Source organism: Mus caroli, unplaced genomic scaffold, assembly GCF_978045245.1.
Source record: "Mus caroli unplaced genomic scaffold, Mus_caroli_1 scaffold_4, whole genome shotgun sequence".
NCBI lineage: Eukaryota > Metazoa > Chordata > Mammalia > Rodentia > Muridae > Mus > Mus caroli.
Window position 1 is genome coordinate 104,619,602 of NW_028227259.1, and position 20,316 is coordinate 104,639,917.

The 20,316-nt window shown below is 45.6% G+C and overlaps 1 long non-coding RNA gene across 1 annotated transcript; it reads right to left on the bottom strand.

Annotated features, from left to right (window-relative positions):
* Positions 1–2,453: 2,453 nt before the first annotated feature.
* LOC110295214 (uncharacterized) lies at positions 2,454–10,438 on the bottom strand. The gene is made up of 5 exons (XR_002378026.3): positions 10,229–10,438; positions 10,006–10,141; positions 7,711–7,779; positions 3,736–3,809; positions 2,454–2,736 (listed from the first exon to the last, which is right to left on the bottom strand). It is a non-coding gene; the product is annotated as an uncharacterized LOC110295214 (long non-coding RNA).
* Between the last annotated feature and the right edge of the window lie 9,878 nt (positions 10,439–20,316).

Below are 20,316 nucleotides of genomic sequence, written 5' to 3' on the forward strand. Positions count from 1 at the left end.
AAGTACTAGAAAGTGGACATGTCTTTTATTCGCCCCCTCTGTGTTCTATATGTATTTCACTTTAAAAAGCAAGTTTACAGAGCTGAGAAAATGGTGGCCCACCCCACCTGACCCCACCCCAGCATGAGGATAGGACCTATGTATCAGCTTAGGGCAGCAGCCAGCATCTGTCACTCCAGCAGCAGAGGGACGGAGACAGGCAGTGATCCCCAGTATAACCAACAGCTGTCCATGAACTTGCTAAACTGTCTAAGTGGCTGGGATTCACAGTCCTGTACCACCAGGTTGACGGTGGGGGACTGGTGGTAAAGTGAGAGTTGTACAATATCAGAGTTTGCAAAGGACCACCTGCCCCTATCAAGGAAAACCTAGTACCATCCACAAAAGTCTTTTAGCTCATCTCAGCCAATTTATTAATCAAGCCTTGTTCGATGAGAATGAAACTTTCAGAAAGTTCATTTCCAGACTGATCTACTCATTGAAGCTGGAATGGAGGTAACTAAACACCTATGTGGTGGATAGTCAATAAAATTCACCAGATAGAACACTGTAGGGAGAGGTGGCAGTGCTGCCTGTCGCACAGCTCTTGATTCCTGAGATGCAAAGATCAGGTCTGACTGGTTAGTGTTCTCTGTGGCATTGCTGTCACACATCCTGCAGCGCCTCAGAAAGGCCTGGTCGTGGCTGTTTTGGTCTCTTCTGGAGCTTCAGGCAGCATGAAATCTTTTTACTTTTAACTATGGGAGAGTGGGATGGACATTGATCCAGGTGTCAGTTCATCCTCGGTTCCTCTGAAAGAACATTAGCTCTTAGCCCTTAGGCTGTGTCTCCAGCCCTTACATGAAATCTTGAAGCTGTCTTTACCTCCTGCTAACTTGTCAGGGAACAGGAGCAGCCATGACTGGCTTTTATCCAACTGCCAAGATGGGCATTGGGCTCCAATTATGTAAGCTAGTTGCACTTTGACTTCAGGGGGTAAATGTGACCAGAAAGGAGATGACAACCTTAGGAGCCTCCTGCGTTAAGTTATATAAGCACCATGTCAGCAACTGGTTATTTTGTTTCACTGGGTTTTAGAAGATGGGTACAACAGAGGAAGAGGGAAAGAGCAAGGCATGGTGGCACATGCCTATAATGCCAGTGTGTGGGAGAGAGGCACAAAGACAAGTTGGAGGTCATGCTCAGCCTGGGCTGGCATTCTCTTGAGAAAACATAGCAGCGTACAGTGAGCTGAGGAACACAAGTAGCTTATTACTATTAAGTCAGCCCTAGAACTGGAGTTTGTATTGTGAAGAAATGATAGCACTTAAGGAAGTTCCAGAAACTTACCTCCCAATGCTGAGTCTACAGCAATAGAAGAGGCCTGACCCCTGGGAAGAAAGGGGATCAGTGACCCCAACTAACAGGGCATCTCCAAGAGATCAAGGGCCCAATCGACATCCAAGGGACAACCCTCTTAAAGGGGTGTTTTACCTTATGGAAGACTCCTGACAAGGTCATGAACCCTGGGTTCCAGTTACTGGATCAGATGTCATAAAGTCCTCAGATGAAATCGGTCTCAGTGATGCAGGCCAGAAGGGAAAGACAGTGCAGCAAAAAAGAACTGATGGAGGTTTGGATGAGGTACAGCCTGTTGGGTACACAGAGATTCTACCCCTCAGTGGCTGCCATCCCAAGGAGACTAGGAAAGTGACAAGCTGCCTGACAAGGGGGACAGCAAGTCCCTACCAGACAAAGCAAGGCAGTTTGACATACTACAGACACAACTAACAGGCAGGAATGATAAACTCTCCTACAAAGACCAGGAGCACTGGTTCCCAACACCCCTGCTGGGGACCTTTGGGTATCACCAGAAAGTTGCCCTGACCACTTGATTGAAGGAAAGCCCTAACTCAGAGGAAAAGAGGAGTTTCAGCTTTCCCCACACCCTTATATGGGCAACAAATGCTATGGTTTGGAGCAGCAAGCAATAAAGAGCTCACCAAGTCAGAGCAGGAGAAAACACTGATATTAGTATACTACAGATGACCAGCAGCTAAGACTGGTGGAGTTGATTTGTCAGAGGACAAACTGGCTGTTTTTATTAGGCAGCTATGTCATGTAGTGTGGCCCTGCAATGTAAATGAGGCTACTTCTGTTTGCCTGAGCTAGCCCTCCACAGAAAGCAACGTGAACAGGAAGTTACAGTTGAGTTGACTGGCTGCAGTCACATCAGTCCAACACAGCACTCTTGCTTTTTCTCCACAACGCAGAGACTTCAAATTCACATTCAAAGTTGGGCTGGTGAGCCAGCTCAGTAGTTAAGAGAGCTTGTGGCTCATCAGAGGCCGGTGAGTTTAAGTTTCCAACACCCAGTTCAGACAGCTCACAGCTGCCTGTAACTCCAGCTGCACTCTTGAGGGCACTGCAGGCAAACAGCATTACCATTACAAATAAATCTTTACCAAAAAGGAAAAGGTTTACAAAGACTTTAATTCTTTTGACAATTTTGATCCCTTTCTCATTTCAAACCATGATAAAGTTCTGTCACAAAGCATGCAGCATTGTTCCATAATCCTTTGCACCATGTTTACATTTCAATAAAACACAACATTCTAATGTTTCAGTTTTACTATTTTGATTGTTTTTAATTACATTTATTTACGTATTGTGTGCATGTGGTCAGAAGACAACTTCCAGGAGTCAGGTCTCTTCTTCCACACTGTGGGTCCCAGGAATTAACGGAGGTCACCAAGCCTGTGTGAAGAACAGGTTTGTTAGAGCAGGAAAAGCACAGGCCCTGGAGGAGTGCAGACGTGTGGGTGAGTAAGCTCCGAGAGCCTGGCTCTGGTCCACGGGTCAGGTCACTGTGTTGTTAGAGGCCATTTGGTGTAGAACATTTTACTTTTTCATCATTGGCAGAAAAAGATTGTTTTGAACCAAGTGTCTCATTGATTTTATGGTTTTGCTTTCCAACTGATTCTAGTTTTCTCACCAGCCCCCTAAGTTATCATTTCCTTAAATTTTAACTAACTTTAGAGACGTCTCTGTAGTTTTAGGTTCTCTGGTGAGAAGGGACAAACCAGGACGGCAGGCGGGAATGCCATAAGGAGAGGGTCATTCACTGAAGGAGCCAGAAACTGATCTGCAGGCTGGCAGTTCCCATCTCCCCTTTGCAATTTGTTCCTTTAATTGCTGGGCCATACCTTCTAATGTCCAAGTGACAGTCTTCATTTAGAAAGAGATTAGTAGCCCTTTTAGCAGCCAGCAGGTCTGGCCCCCAGCCAGCCCCCCATTTTGTAATACATCACAGTCCATTTGGTCCTCCATGGCCATGAAAAATGTACCCCTGTACACCATACCCACCCCAGCCCTGACTCCTAATCCAACTAACGGGTGTGGCCTGTCTACAGTAATGCATACCCAGGTGAGTTAGGCCAGGGTACAAGTACATGTCGTCCAGTTGGCTGGTGGGCATATTTCCTTCCACACATAAAGAAAATGCCCAGGCATGGATGACACCAGGGAGGACAGTTACTGGCTCTTACACAGCCAAAGGTTTAGTCACACTGATCCCCAGTCATGTTTTCTACTGGTTGTAGCCCCTCAAAGTTATTTATACACAGCAGGACTGGGGAAAAACCAAGCCAGCAATCACAGAAATCCCAGGCACCTAAAAGACTGAGGCATAATTAGAGCTGAAGGCCAGCCTTGTAACTCTACATAAAGAACTTAGTAAGTTCACAAATCCCTTACCTTATATAAATCTTCAAATTAATGAATATTTCTGTAAGCATTACTCTTACAAAAAACATCCTTTGATTTCATTCCTACAAGAAAAACGGACAAATAAGTGCAAAATGACACCACATATTTAAACCCTGACTCTAAACAGCAATGGAGAAAGCTAGTCTCAGGCAGCTGCACTTGCTGAATATAAGCTCTACTTAGAAAAGCTTTTTTACAAGTATCAATTCTCTAATGTAAAACATGTCAAAGAATTCATAAAGCCAAGCCAAGTATATTATTATTATATTATCTACTTTGTTCAGACCATCTCATGTCATCTTAGTGCAGCCTCTCATCAAGCGAACGGCACATGGGAATGCCTACCTCATCATATAATAAAACTGCTTCTTTTGTGAGTATTTATTTTATGTTGCATGCAAGAGTGTCTCGCCTGTGTGAATGCTTGTGCACAAAGAGAGGGCTTTGGATCCCCTGGGACTGGAGGTGCAGGTGGCTGTGAGCAGCCATGCCAGTGCTGGGAAGTGAGCCAGGTCTTCGGAAGAACTACCAGTGCTTCTCACCACTCGCCCACCTCTCCAGCTGCTTTAACCATACAAAGTATTTTTTAGAGGATTCCAACTAAGATCTTCCGAGCAGGCGTGGCCAGCCTGTAACCCAGATGCAACACCATGCACCTGAAAATACCTATGAGTGCAACCCAACAGTTGCAATCACACTTAACGTCATATGTGGTTTTGTTTTTGATAGCCCAATTATGTTGCTCTCATGCATCAACTTTGAAGGTGACCATGTTATGCCTCAACTTCAAAGTCAGTCTTATTTTTGAGTAAAGTAGGTTCTATGGACAGGAAGAGTAGTGAAAGGCCATAGGACAGGCAGTTATCAGGCTCCTAATGTGTCGGCCAGTCTTGGGTCATCAGCCTAAACCCAAGCGGCTAGGCACAACTGAGGTGTTCTTAACTGGATCCCTGGAGGTGGGAAGGGCACACCTTCTGGTGACAGATCCATGGAAGTTTTCGCTTTCTACCAGCTTGCCCACACCTCTTGCTGGAATCAGAAGTTCTTGCAGATTCCACTGTTTCTCTAACATATCAGAACTCATGGACTTCCTGACCAGCTTCCTGGCCTCTCATTGTTGAGCTAGCTGGACCAAAGCCGTGATAGTAAATCTGTCTTTGATATATACATGTCTGTATGTGTATATCCATTTATCCTTTCAGTTCTGTGCCTTTAAAGAACCCAGACTAATGACAGTATTCTACAGAGTATTGTGGGGCAATGGGCTATGCAGACAGCCCGGTCTCCAGTCAAGCTGAGGTCTTGAACCTCAGTGGTACCTGATGGGTGGTAATTTCCACCTACATGGGATGGTAGGCGTTAGATCATGTCTCCTGGACCCCTAGCTCCTGTCAAAGTTACTGCCCCCACAGCCTCCACAAGAGAGGCATGTGGCTAACAGTGATGTAGACAATGTCCCAAGCTTCTGGCCTTCTGGCTAGACTCTTCTAGTTACCTATCAACAGCAAGATAAGCAGCCCACCATAAGAGGGGCTGTTTAGCCCCTCCTTGCTCTCTTAAGCTTTCACCTTTCTTACTCTCTAGCTCCTTTCTTCCCCTTCCCACCACCTCTCTAAGCTTTTACCTCTCTCTCTCTCTCTCTCTCTCTCTCTCTCTCTCTCTCTCTCTCTCTAAGCCTTCACCTTTCTTACTAACCCTCTTTCCCTTCCCCCTTCTCTCTTCTTGGCCATGGCCGGTCTCCTCTCCCTCTCTCCTCTCTTTCTCCCTGCCTTTCTACAGTAAAGCTCTAAAACCATAGACTGTCTCTGTTCATCAAGGCCCGGATTAAGACACTTGCCTGCATGGGAACCACCCAGTGTCCTTCTTTCCCCCTGCCCTCTCTTCCCGAATCTCTGGGGCTGAGTGCCGCCCCGGAGCCCCTATTTTGTTCTCAGCTCCTCCGATGTGTCCAGCGTGGGATGCTGGAGACTGAGAACCTGGTACCAGGTTCTTGTCCACTCCCCGCTGTGTGGGGTCAGTGGCTTCACAAAGCCAGATGCCCACCCAGAGCTGCATGGAGAGCGACCGGCAATCCTCCCAGTCTGACTGCCCAGAGCACCGGAACTCTGGCAGGACAGATTCTCTCCCACTCCCTTCTTTCCCACACACCCACGGTCCCGAAGAGTATCAGCATTCTGACTTCCTGATAGTCAATCCTGCTCATGAAGAGAAGCCAATGCCCACAAAGGGGCAAGGAAGCACCACCGAGGGGACAAGTACTGTGTATATCTATGTTTCTCACACTCTGTAACCAAGCTTTGGGGGAGATGTAAACATACTTCAGTAATGTTAAGTATTTGTACAACTGGACCACAGTCCCACTCCAAAAAGTACTAGGCATGGGGAGACCTAATTTTATTATAGTTCCACCAGCTTTTTCAATTACCTCCATAATTAAGTAGAAATGTTCCAGGAAAACAAGCAACACAGCCTGACTACAAACACTTTAAATGCCCCAGGAACTTTCCACATACATAAACTATATGCAAACATAGGCAAGAAAAAAAATCGAGTACCTCAAGAAAGATGTGTGAATTGGAGGCCTGCCTGGTCTACATAGTGAGGTCCAGGACAGCCAGGACTATGCAGACTGCCTTGAAAAGCCAAAGCTGGGGTTGGAAGAACACCCTACTAGGCTGGAGAGCTGGCTCAACAGTTCTGAGTAGCTGCCCTGAGCAGCCACATGGCTCACAGCCCTGCTGACTCAGTTCCAGAGGACCTGCGCCCCTCTTCTGGGCATGAGCTGGGTGAAGACACACATAGGCATTAACACCCATACACAGAAACAGTTTTTAAGGAACCACTTACTTGGACATGCATGCTCTTATACTCAGTCCTGGATCCTAGCCGATAGTCAACCTCCAAGATACTGGCTATGGGGCAAAGGATGGCATCTTTAAAACAGGAACCTTGTGAGTGAGTTACAGTAGGGCACAGCATTAATGGTGCTGACCGAACTAGCCAGGAATCTGATAATAGTCAGGTGCTCAAGAGGCACAGCGCTAACCCTACAGTGGAGTGGACTGTTCCGCCCACAGGGCCACTGTGAGAAACAAGTGTGGAAAATAAAAGCTCAAACTGCAGCAAAATGCCTGGCACACGCACACAGCACATCTCTGAAACTCAGAGCGATTTGCTGTGGAGACTGTGTACTGGATAGTTTTGTGTCAACTTGACACAGAGAAAGGAGCTTCAGTTGAGGAAATGCCTCCGTGAGATCCAACTGTATGGCATTTTCTCAATTAGTGATCAAGTGGGAGAGGCCCCTTGTGGGTGGTGCCATCTCTGGGCTGGTAGTCTTGGTTCTATAAGAGAGCAGGCTGAGCAAGCCAGGGGAAAGCAAGCCAGTAAGGAACATCTCTCCATGGCTTCTGCATCAGCTCCTGCTTCCTGACCTGCTTGAGTTCCAGTCCTGACTTCCTTGGTGATGAACAGCAGTGTGGAAGTGTAAGCTGAATAAACCCTTTTTTCCCCAACTTGCTTCTTGGTCATGCTGTTTGTCCAGGAATAGAAACCCTGACTAAGACAGACTGCTTAAGAGGACTGAGGTTCGATTCATAGCACACACATGACAGCTTCACTCTCCAACTGCAGTGGCAGGGGATCTGATGCTCTCTTACAGCCTTCTCAGGCACCACGTATGCACAGGTGCAGACATACGTGCAGGCAAAACACCCACACACAGAAAGTAAATAAAGGGCCTGTCGTTAAGACAGGAGGCCTGGGTTGGAGAAACTTCCAAGTCGTTCTCTGACCTCCACACCAACACGGACACAATGATTGTCAAAATAAAAATTCTCTGCCACCCCCAAAATAGGTAATTAAGATTTCCCCAAAGCCTTTAGGATTCCAGTCTTTACTTCATCATCTTTCCCAGAGCGTATCACTCAGAATATTTAATATATACAAAACAGATGACTCTACCTCTCCTGCATTTCATCATCATCTTCCATCATCCCGCATCTCTTCAGGACATCACCGAGAACACAATTCCTGAAAGAAAGATTGTATCTTAAATCATGTGCCAGGGGCTGATGCCTGTTGCTACAGCCTCTCCTTCCGGAAAGCTTACATATCCTCATTAGTTCTCAATAATCACAACGGCTCATTATGTGAACAGCAGTGAAGAGTTTAATCATCGGATATGCAGCCACTAGCGGAAATAGGAATGAGCTCACAGACCACTCCATGTCCACCACATTCTCTCAATGTCTCTTAACGTTGCTGTTTTATCTAAAGGTCTATGACATTTAAGTAAATGCCTTTTGCAGTCCCCCTCCCATCTGTCGGTATTACAATGTATCACATTACCAGATGAGACCAGAAACATTCAGAGCATCATGGCCACAGGGCTCATCAGAGGGACTCTCAGGAGCCCTGCATCTCTCCTAGGAGACCCTCAGCAGCAGGCACCCAATTAAACAGGCATCTCACTGAGATGCTCCCAGGCTTTCTGCTCAGCTGCAGCACCCCCTTTTGTATCTCAGCAGATTTGAAACCATTTAGCCCGTGTGGTGGTCTGACATGGCCCCTCATGTATTCGAATGCTGTCCCCAGGTGAGCTGTCAGAGAAGGATTAGGAGGTGTGGCCTTGTTGGAAACCAAAAGCCCATGCAGTGAGTCTTGCTCTCTGCGGGCAAAGCAGATGTAAAGCAATGGCGCCCAGCCTGGCTGCCCCAGTATAACGGACCAACCCCTACAACTGTAAGCCAGCCCCAGCATGATGGCTTCCTGCAAGAGTTGCTGTGCTCATGCTGCGTCTTCACAGCCTAGTGGCGTGGCACTTAGTACCTCATGTTCTTTTGCTATGTTAACAATGTAGGAAAACCAATGTACTCTTCGGGTACTATTCACTTCACAGAATTTTCTCCAATCATAACCTTGATACTTTTTGAAAATTTTATTTTTAGGTATAGCTGTTTTACCTGTGCGTTTCTATGTGTAGCACTGACTGACTGTCCAAGAACTCACTCACTCTGTAGAGCAGGCTGGCAAGTGCTCCGCCCTTTAATCCGATGCCTCTGCAGGGATTAAAGGCACACACTGCCACCGCTGCTGGCAATAAGGATAACCTCTTACCATTATTCTGTAGGAGAAAAGCCAGCCACAAAAATCCTATGTACTAAAGAAAAAAATCCGATGTACTAGCCTATTATCCCACCTATGTGAATCATACAGAATCTACAGGTACAGGTGCTTCTAGGGACTGGGGGACAAAGGGACAGCTAATGTGAATGGAGTTTCTTTGGACAAGAGATAGGGTGCAGTTGGTAAAGCCTAGTGTTCCTAGAGCCCTAAGGTTCAACCGTCAGCACATTAACTGGGCTTGGCAGGAACACTGGGGAGGTAGAGGCAAGATGATCAATAGAACAGTCATGCCAAGCTACACAGCGAGTCGAATCTAGCCCGGGTTACATGAGACCTGTCTAAAAAAACAAAATGAATGATGTTTTTACAGGGTGAGGTTAGACCTCTTCTCTAAAACTGGCCTGAACCTTTACTCCCAGCTTCATGGGAGACCCATTCAGAAAGATCACCCCCAGGTTGAAAACCGACTCTAGGAGACAAGCCCAGCTCAGTAAGATAATAAAACTCTACCTGTTCTAAAAACAAGCCCAGGTTGGTGATGCAGTGGCTGAAATCATGAACAAGTCCTGGGCTTGAGTCCCAGCACTGAAAGATAAAACCCTGATGTGCTGAGAGCTGCTTACATGAGACTATTCTAAACTTCACTTAACTCATTGCCAATTTTGAAAATCCTCACTTAAGGCAAAACACAAAGCCTTGTATTCTTGACAGTCAAGCAAACACTTGCACCACAGCACTCGATCTCTGACAAGTTCATGGGCTATGTTTTACTTTTAAAAATAAAAATAAAAGGAAAAAAACAGCAAAACTGTTGATTTCATCCAAATAAGATAAAAGCATATATAATGAAAAGACATGAATAAATTAATTCCTTGATTACGTCGGTGACTTCAATTCTCAGTATAATGGGGGGTGGGGGGAACTTGTTGAAATTGAATTTTGTATCATTTGAAGGATACAAAGAAATCAAAGGTTTCAATTACTGGGCTTCAATAAAATCGCCTAGTCCTGAAAGCTATCCACCCTCGATGCCCTATTCCCAAACTCAAACAAAGATCTGCCGGCCCTAAGTTTCCGTACCCGTGCAGCTCCCACAGCACAGGAGGACAGCAAGGGCACGAGACACCTCACCTTCTTTCATTAGCCACCTCCCATCTTCAGAAAAAGGGTTCTCTCATGAGGACAGCGGAGCAGCCCCACTCAAGCTGATGTGTATTACATCCACAGCGCCAGGTCACACCGAGAGCTCCTGCGTCCCCTCGGCATCCTACAAAAGAGACGAGATGAGGCCTGAGATCGCTCTTTTGTCCCGCCTGCTACACAACATTCCGCGGATATCATGACCTGTCCCTACCCTTTAGGCACCATTCTCCAATCAGTCCTTTCCCGGCGCACACCACCATCGCCAGGGCCAGGCAGGCGTCAGCTCGGTTCCCACCTCTCAACTCCCCATTGCCATGCTCGCCCAAAGCGCGATGGCGCCGGATTGCACGGGAGCAGGCGTAGACCTGATGGAAGCCAGAGCGCTAACAAAAGGAGGACCGAGTGGAAGCGAGAACGTGCCCACGGAGGCCCTTAAAGGCGCCGGGCCTCTCCGATTGGCTGCTTCGATACAGCATGGCCTGCGATTGGCTAGGCAGGAGTCCCGCATGTCCAAAGCCCGCCCTTCCGGTAAAGCCGCCCAGTCCTCATGCGGAACAGAGTTTACCGCGACTCGAGCTCTCGCGGGAGCCCCGAAAAGGGACTTCGACAGGGTAGGATAGCCGGAAGTTGCTGTCCAGGGGATCGCCGCCTTGGGACTGCCCATGGAGTGTCCCGACCTGTCCTCCGGCCGTGTGGGCAATCCCAGCCGCCGAGCCCAGGCACTGCTATGGGACTGCAAAGGTGGGGCGGCGGCACATCGCCTAGTGTCGCCGGACGTGTGCAACCAGACCTGGCTGGTGCTCCGCATTTGCCTTCCGGCTTGAGGGACGTTACTCAGAATGCTTTCTTTTTGCCGTTTATTGGGCGTCTGACTTGGTGAGCACCAGTCATCTCAGCCTTTCTGAGGTGTTGGTGAGAGTCAGTCATACCATGCTGAAGGCATACTGAGGAGAAAAGTAGGCAAAATCAATCCCTACTTAAACACTAGCTCCCAAGGAGAACCTTTTTGGTTGGTTTGTGGGGTGCTGTCTTCCTTTTATATCAGCCTGACCCGAGAATACACGTGTAGTCCAAGCTGGCCTCACACTTGGGATCTTGCTGCATCAGCCTTCGCAGACCCAGCCCTGCACTATGCGTGAGACGTGGTCGCATTTTCTTACAATGTCAAGAGGTTTTTTTTTTTTAATTTATTTTTTTATTAGATATTTTCCTCGTTTACATTTTCAATGCTATCCCAAAAGTCCCCCATACCCACCCCCCCAAAGAGTTTGTTGAATAACAATAAATTCACACGTGATGCGAGTACCATCCTAAGTGCCAAACGTTAGCGTTTCCTTCTTGAATCAGTTTTCATTCGCCACCCTCAACCCCCTGAAAATCTCAAGCTTCTCGGGACTAGTCGGGAGATGTGTGTTAGACCAGATCTGTGTGCTGCTTTGGATGAGTAGAGTTCTTGGCTCTTCGTAAAGATAGCACAAGATAATTTGGCTCTGGACCTGCAACTTTGAGACCTTTGGCTCTCCGTCTGAACTCACCTGAGCTCTTCATTTCTTGTGATTGTCAATGAAATAATTCAGATGAGGCACACAAGAGCGCCACTGTGGAGATAAATGGGCTTTTAGTACTGGAAAGTGAAGGAACCCAAAGGAGAGAGAAACAATGGCCAAAAAGACTGTTGGCATAAAAGCCTGCTCACAAGGAGCAAGAATGGGGCTGGAGAGATGGCTCCGCAGTTAAGAGCACCAACTGTTCTTCCAGAGCTCCTGAGTTTAATTCCCAGCAACAACATGGTAGCTCACAACCATCTGTAATGGGATCCGATGTCCTCTTGTGTGTATGATGAGAGCAATGGTGGTACTCATACACATAAATAAATAAAAGACAAGGGGCAAGAACGGACACAGGCCAAGGAGATTCATGGTGCCAGCCTATATCCTTAGGAAGGGTTTAAAACTCAAATGTCTCTAGAACAAACAGTTGGTTTGGTTTTGATGGGTTGTTTTGTGTGTGTGTGTGTGTTGTGGTTGTTTTGTTCCTCAGGTGACTGACAGGCCCACTTGGAGTAGCTTTGGGAAGGGGGAGGTACATTGTGTTGACACCAGGCATAGTTGTGCACACCTTTAATCCCAGCACTCAGGAGACAAAGGCAGGGGGAGCTGTTGTGTTCAAAGCCAGCCTGATCTATCTACACACTTCCAGGATCCTGTGTGCTGGCTCGTTTTATGGCACCTTGACAAGAGATAGCCATCAAAAGAAGGGATGACACAACTCAGAAAATGCCTGCGGAAGACCTGGCTGTGTGGGGGAAGCCTGTAAGGCGTTTTCTTAATTTAGTGACTGACTGGAGAGGGCCCAGTCTATTGTGGGTGGGGATCTCTCTGGGCGGGTGATGCTGGGTTCTATAAAAACAAAACAAAACAAAACAGACTGAACAAGCCATGGAGAGCAAGTCCGTAAGCAGCACCCTTCCATGGCCTCTGCATCAGCACCTTCTCTGAGTTCCTGCTCTGACTTCCTTCAGTGATAGACTTTACTGTGAATGTGTGAGCCAAATAAATGCTTTCCTCCTCAACGTGCTTTTGGCTATGGTGTTTCATCACAGTAATGATAACCTTAACACACTGTCTCAAAAATAAAATAAAATAAAAGTAAAAGTAAAAGGATAGGACAGTGGTTATCTGTGTTCTTTACCACAAAACCTCTGGTAGGTACAGGTCTTATGACCGTTTGAGCAGTTTGGAACTGCCTCTCCACGAAGGGCACCGAAAGCCCATTCCTTAGACTGTTCATTAGAGCCCTGCAATTTCAGTCAATGGTTTTGCATTTTGCTAATGGAGAGGAAGGGGTCCATTCTCAAACACCTCCAAGCCTATGAATTTCTGACTAGCTACCAAACATGAACTTAGTTTTTATAGGTGAAGACATAAATGTTATAGAGCTCAGGTGACAGCTAAGAAGTAAAGAAGCAACATGGGAAATGACTCAGCGGCTCTCTAAAGGACCCTCAGAACTTACCCAGAAAGCTCAGCAGATGGTAGCCACCTGTAATCCCAGCACAGAGAGGAGGACAGGAGATCCCCAGGACAAGTTAGCTAACTAGATTAGCAAACTCTGAGTTCACTAAAAGACTGCAGAAAGTGTACAACAGTCAAGGGTCTCTACACAGGAGCAGTCACACATACATGGGCCCTCACCCACACATGTGCAGACAAACATGCATGCTTACCACACATGTACACATTCCTGACCATCTGAGTATGCTTGATAAAAAAACTGCCTCTCAGATGTTATCCTCTGACTTAGCACATATGAACCATAGAACACATGCATGCGTGCGCACACGCACACACTAAATAGATGTCATTTTGAAAAATATATCCCATAAGCTTTGGCATCTTTACCTCTTAAAGACTGAAATGAGTATCCTGTGATGGAGAAATGTGTGCCATCAGTCACGTCATCGAGCTGCTAAAGACCTAGATAGCAGTTTCTTGAATGTCAGAGCTAAAAGTAGTTTAGCATCCCTTAAACCATCATTCAGAGAAGGGCACAGCAGCACACCACTAAAGTCCAGCACTCAGAAGGTGGAGGTAGGAGCTCAAAGGTATCTCTAACTACACAGTAAGTTTGAGACCAGTGAAGACTTCATGAAACTCTGTCTCTGAAAAAAAAAAATCATTCAGAATTAAAAACTTTTGCCAAGGGCTGGTGAGATGGCTCAGTGGGTAAGAGCACCTGACTGCTCTTCCGAAGGTCCAGAGTTCAAATCCCAGCAACCACATGGTGGCTCACAACCATCCGTAACGAGATCTGGCGCCCTCTTCTGGAGTGTCTGAAGACAGCTACAGTGTACTTACATATAATAAATAAATAAATCTTTAAAAAAAAAAAAAAAACAAAAAAACTTTTGCCAAGAAATACTAGTTATCCTTCTTGGAATACAGAAGTTCAAGTTTGGCAATGTCAATTTGCTAAAGTAACTATCAATGTGTTCACTGTAGACCTACAGTGTGTTAACATTTTTATGAGTGTTCACTCAACTACACTTTTTAAAGTTCACTTTTCTTTGTACTTAAGAATATTAGGCCGGGCGTGGTGGCGCACGCCTTTAATCCCAGCACTCGGGAGGCAGAGGCAGGCGGATTTCTGAGTTCGAGGCCAGCCTGGGCTACAGAGTGAGTTCCAGGACAGCCACGACTACACAGAGAAACCCTGTCTCGAAAAACCAAAAAAAAAAAAAAAAGAATATTAGTTATGAGGTGGAGGGATGGCTCGGCAGTTTAAGAGCACTGACTACTTTCCCAGAGGTCCTGAGTTCAAATTCCAGCAACCACATGGTGGCTGTGTCTGAACAGAGCAATGGTGGTATACCCATATGCATAAAATAAACAAATCTTTAAAAAGAATATTAATTGTACATTAGGATGAAGTTTATGATAAAATAACAAAAACATTTGAGAACCCCAAAATGTACGGTTGATTGGAACAGTTACCTAAGGGGTTCTTATTTGCAGTGTTTTCAGTAATCTGAAATCTAATTCTCAGTGTAGGCTCAGGGCTACAGCCTTTAGTTGTGTATTATGGATTGTGGTTGAGTGAGCACATTAGTATCATGTTTGAGAGACACACACTGCCTTCCGCTGCTGTGTGCTGGTACAAACATTTTATTACATGTTACACATGCCTATACACGGCACATAGTCTCTCCTTATCAGGAAGTTCACATTTTTTTGGCTTATTTTATAACTTCTTCAATCTCAGTGGATGGGTTTATATGTCTGACCTATTCATATGATAAACTCATTGGTATCACCTGCTTGGAATATGAGTTTTCCAAAAGGGAGGAAAAAACTGTCCGGTGGTGGTGTGAAGTTGATTCCTGTAAGACAGAAGTGTGAGCAGATCTTTTTTATTTTATTTATTTATTTTTTTTTTTTTTGGTTTTTCGAGACAGGGTTTCTCTGTGTAGCCCTGGCTGTCCTGGAACTCACTTTGTAGACCAGGCTGGCCTCGAACTCAGAAATCCGCCTGCCTCTGCCTCCCGAGTGCTGGGATTAAAGGCGTGCGCCACCATGCCCGGCTCGTGAGCAGATCTTTTAACATGTTTCTCAAAACTTATGTTTTTGAGACAGGATATCATTATTAGCATTGGCCAGCCTAGAGCTTGCTGTGTAGACAAGGCTGCCTCTGCCTCCTGAGTATTGGGAGTAAAGGTGTGTGTCCATCTAAACCTGTTTAACAGCACATAAAGCATCCTTGTCTCACTCTTCCACAATCTCACACATACTCAATGTCAGGCCCTTTTAAAACCTGCTTAAATAACCACGCAGAGTAACTGAGACATTGACTCTCTATAAATAAAAAGCTTGGGTTGACAGTTTACAATCCTGGGTGAGGGTGGGGAGTGGGGAAGACAGCTCAGTGGATAATAAATAGCACTGGCTGGTCTTCCAAAGGCTTCCACATGTTGGCTCACAACCATCTGTAACTCCAGTCCAGGGGATCTGATGAGCTCTTCTGGCCCTTGAGGGGACCAGGCACATACAGGGTACATACGTGCAGATAAAACACCCATACACATAAAATAAATACAAAGCATTAAAGAGGATAATACCGGGGCCAGGAGATGGGTCTGCGGGATGTGCTTGCTTTGCAGGAGACATAATGTTGCGGTGCACTGTGTAACTCAAGTGCTGACTTCTGTGCCTCTGTATCTGGTTGCTACCTTTATTATTCTAAGTGTCCTCTGTAAGCATTGCTCCCCATTTATTCTATGAATTGTCAATAAAAGCTGGTTAGCCAGTGACTGAGCAGGGGAGAGAATAAGGCAGGACTTCCTCTGAGCCAGAGGAAGGGGGAGCAGGAGAAAGGACCCGAGGACTAGCCAGGGGAGAGTCAGGAAAGCACTAGCAAACAGCTCAAGCAGAGAAAGCCATAAAATGCAAGAATCTCAGGGACTCTGGCTAGGAGGTAGCCATGCTGGCACAGAGGATTACAATGCAGTAATAACTGCTCAGTTATTGTGCCTTTAAAACGTGCTGAAAAAAATATAGTGGTCCAGTCTCAATTATTTGCTAGCTAGCCAGGCTAATTGAAAAACTAGAAACCCTTACTAAATCACTTATTTAAAAAGCCACTAACAGTTTGCAAATCTGATGATCTGAGTTCAGACCGCTGGAAGCTCTGAAAGGCTGGACTTGGTCGAATGCATCTGTAATCCTCTCATGGCTACTACACAATGGCAGGAGGTACAGAAGTCACTGGGAGCTCTTGGGCCTGCCAGCCTGGGGCATGTGGCACCACAGAGAAACAAGAAGACCCTTCTTCACAGGCAGAAGGCAAGAAGCAACTCTTGAAAAGTTATCATCCGACCTTCACACACACACACACACACACACACCTGCACACACAATATATGCAGCCACACATCATATACATAAACACAATATGCACAGTCTAGTGGACACATTATACCCACAGACAAATCTTCTACAGTCACAGACATCCTAAACAACATACACATAGTCACACAGAATTCACACAGACAAAATATATACGTACAGCCACACATACAGACACAACATAAACATAGTATAACAGACACACATTATACATAGACACATCATATACAGACATATATATCATACACATAGAAACACAATCAGAACCAACATATACACAGACCCAGATATGTATATTCTCACATATCATATAATATATCATATAGTCACAGACACATCATATATATAATCTCACATCATATAGATATACATCATACACATTTAGTCACACAGACACACACTCAGATATTGATGAAATGTCTATAAAGCCTAGAGTATAATTTTGCTTTAATGTGAAAACTTAGGCTTTAATGGTCTGAAAATTCAGAAAAAAAATATCAAATGCCATAAAGTCCTCTTATCCTGGGGTACCCTGAACTAAAAACAGTAGTGGGACAAAGGCAAGCCTCATGCCAGGAAAACCTTCGCTATGTTGCAGAGGAGCTGGGAATGCAGAGCGCAGGTGATTATATAGTCCACGGTCAAGCCCCCGGGCTTTGAAACGCTCCTTCTAAGAATTATAATCAGGAGGATACTTACTTGACGACTCCTAGGAAAGTCCAATGTTCAGCAGAAAACAGGCAGAAGCCTTTAACTTCTGCTACATCTGGGGTCTGCTCGGTTTTGTGAAATGAGAAACGCATTCAGTAAATATACGACATATTTATAGTCATACAAAGCCATGCCAGCATGTGTTTAATAAACCGAGGAAAGACGGACAATTAAAGATAGCTTAGAAAGCTCCCTCCAGGAGTCTGGAGGTATAAATTTGAAGTTGGACAGTCTCCATTGTCACGCAATCTGAAGGGACAAACAGAAGAGTGGACAAGTCCGTTCACCTTCACAAAGGGAGTGCGCCAAGGGGTAAGGAAGGAACAGCACACCAGTATACTGTACATCACTGAGTGCTATGATTAAACGCGCGGCTCCACCACATTGTCACTGCCACTCAGTGGATATTAGCACGTGAAAACTTAAAAATGCAAAAAGATTTCCGGAAAAGTTGAGTCTTTTAATTGAAATCCCCCTTAAAACATATTTTATATTTATTTATTCCGCCCCAACAAGAGCTTGCTTGGAAAGATTAAACCAGTGTCATGTTCCACTTACGTGACAAGCTGCCGAAGTTCAAAGTTGCGGGTCTACTGGATTTCTGAATCGCCATCTTTAATCTATTGCCTATATAAATGGGAGCTTTGTGCATAATCTTTAAAGCTAGGCTGACATCTGTGTTTACTGATCTTTGTCACATATGGCTGTGTACTTACATATTCTGTAATTGAAAAAAAAAGTGTTTTGCATTATTCCTTTAGATGCTGGATAAGCTGGGTAGAAAAAGGCTGAATATGAGAATATTTCTATTGTGGCTTTTAGTCCAATTCACTATTCTTCCTTCAGAACCGGATTGTATCCACTAGTGTGAGTCACAGGGACATAAATACTCAGATTTGGTCAGAGGAACTGCTTACAATTTCTGCTTTCCATCTTTTTTTTTTTTTTTCCAAAATAAGCATGGTGTTGTGTGTGTTGTGTGTGTGTGTGGTGTACTTACATGTTCATGTGGGTGTGTGCATACATAGCTGCATGCCAGTGAAGATGCATGTGCATGTAGTGGCAACAGGCCACTCTCAGGTGTCTTTGAAGCTACACTGTTCTCAACCTTATTTGTTGTGGCATCTCTCACTAGCCTAGAATAGCCACCCAAGGAATGATTCTAGGGGTCCGCCAGTCTGCACCCCTCCAGCTGGGGGCTATAGGTGTGTGCACTGCACTCAGCGTTTGTGGGTACTGAGGATCCAAACGTGGGTCCTCATGCTTAGGTGGCAGGACTTTACTGATGGTGCCACCTTTCCAGCCCCCAGCCATTCCCCTTTAAAATGCATCCACAATCTTAGGCTGCTCACAGCTATGCAGGCCTCCAATGCCAACTCCGGGGAAGCAGACAGGAGAACATCCCTGGGGCTGCTGGCCAGTCGCTAGGGAGCTAGAGCTAGAGTGATAGAAGAAGACACCAGCATCAACCCCAGGCCTCCACAGGCACTACCTATGTCCACACACATGTAAATCCTGTGTGAAAATGATACCTTCCCCTTTCCATGTTCACAACGGAAGGAAGAGGATCTAGACAACACAGGTCCCCCAAAGGTTTAAACGGTTACTTCCCACCTGGCCATTTTCCAGGCATACAACTGAAAAACATGTCCGCACAAAACATTTACTCACAAGCTTCGTTAAAAAACAAAAATACTTGCAGCTCTTGAAAAGGACCTCCTGGTTCAGTTACCAGCACCCACATGTGGTCTCACACCCATCCTCCCTCCAGTCTCAGGGGATCTGATGCCCTCTTCTGGCCTCCTCAGGCACTGCATGCACATGATTCATATACTTAGATGCAGCAAGACACTAGATACACATGATATGAATTTTAAAGTTATTACCAGGCAGGTGTGGTGGAGCCACGCCTTTAATCATAGCACTCAAGAGGCAGAGGCAGTAGATATCTGAGTCTGAGTCCAGCCTGAGTTACACAGAGAATTCCGGGATATCCTGGGCTATACAGAGAAGCCTTATCTTCAAAACAAAAATCAACAAAATAGTTATTATCAACCAGACTCTAGAAAAACAAAACTAATGAAAGGATGAGTGAGCAGGAAGATGTGCTGTGTCAAGGGGAGGAGTGAGAATGTAATTTTACTGTCAATGTGTTTCTGAAGTGGCCATATGTAGTCTGCATCTGAACCAGAGATGTGTGGCGTTCCACTTCCCTGGAATGGTTAGACTTTTTTCTGGCTCAAGTCTTCTTTTTACTGGGCGAGTAGTGACCCCGGAGATAAACATCATATTGGCTTGATCTGTAACCTAACAAAATTCCACAGTGATTACCTCAAACAAGATTTAGAATTCTATAGTTAAAAAAAAGGAAAAAAGAAAATGCTACCCAAGATAAAGTTCATAATTCTAGTCCGATGTCTGTTTTGAGACAGGGTCTCTCTATGAGCTCTAGCTGTCCGCAAACCCTCAGCACAGCACAGGCTGGCCTCAAGCTTATAGCAACACCAGCATCTGCCTTGAAAAGCGCTGCCATTAAAGGCACATGCCACTACAAAAGGCTCTGTCAGGTTTTGTTTTATTTTGAAATGGGGCCACATGAGGTCTAGGCTGACCTTGAACTCCCCCCATGGCCAACAGTGCCTTGAGCTCCTGTCCTTCCGGATTCCATCCCAAATTCTGAGATTATAGGCTTCAGCTAGCTTCCCCCACACTCCCGGCTAAGGCATGGTCTTGGTATGCAGCCTGGCTAGCCCAGAGATATCTTTGTAGGTGAGATGATCCAGAACTCATGGCCATCATCCTGTGTCGCACCTTGTGCCTTTTGTTTTCTTACTGGCTAATGCTGGCAGTCTCTCATCAGCATGATTGCATCTCTCTCAATGTCTGCTCACTCTTTTTGCTTTGTTTTGTTTTGTTTCGAGACAGGGTTTCTCTGTGTAGCCTTTGGCTGTCCTGGAACTCACCCCATAGACCAGGCTAGCCTCGAACTCAGAAATCCACCTACCTCTGCCTCCTAAGTGCTGGGATTAAAGGCGGGTGCCACCACTGCCCGGCATGTTTTTTTTTTTTTTTCTTACAATTTAGTAGTTTAGGTTTTCCACTTAAGTCACCGTATTTTGTGCTTGTCAGTTTGACATGGCCAGAGTCATCTCGGAAGAAGGAATCTCAAATAAGATAACACATCCAT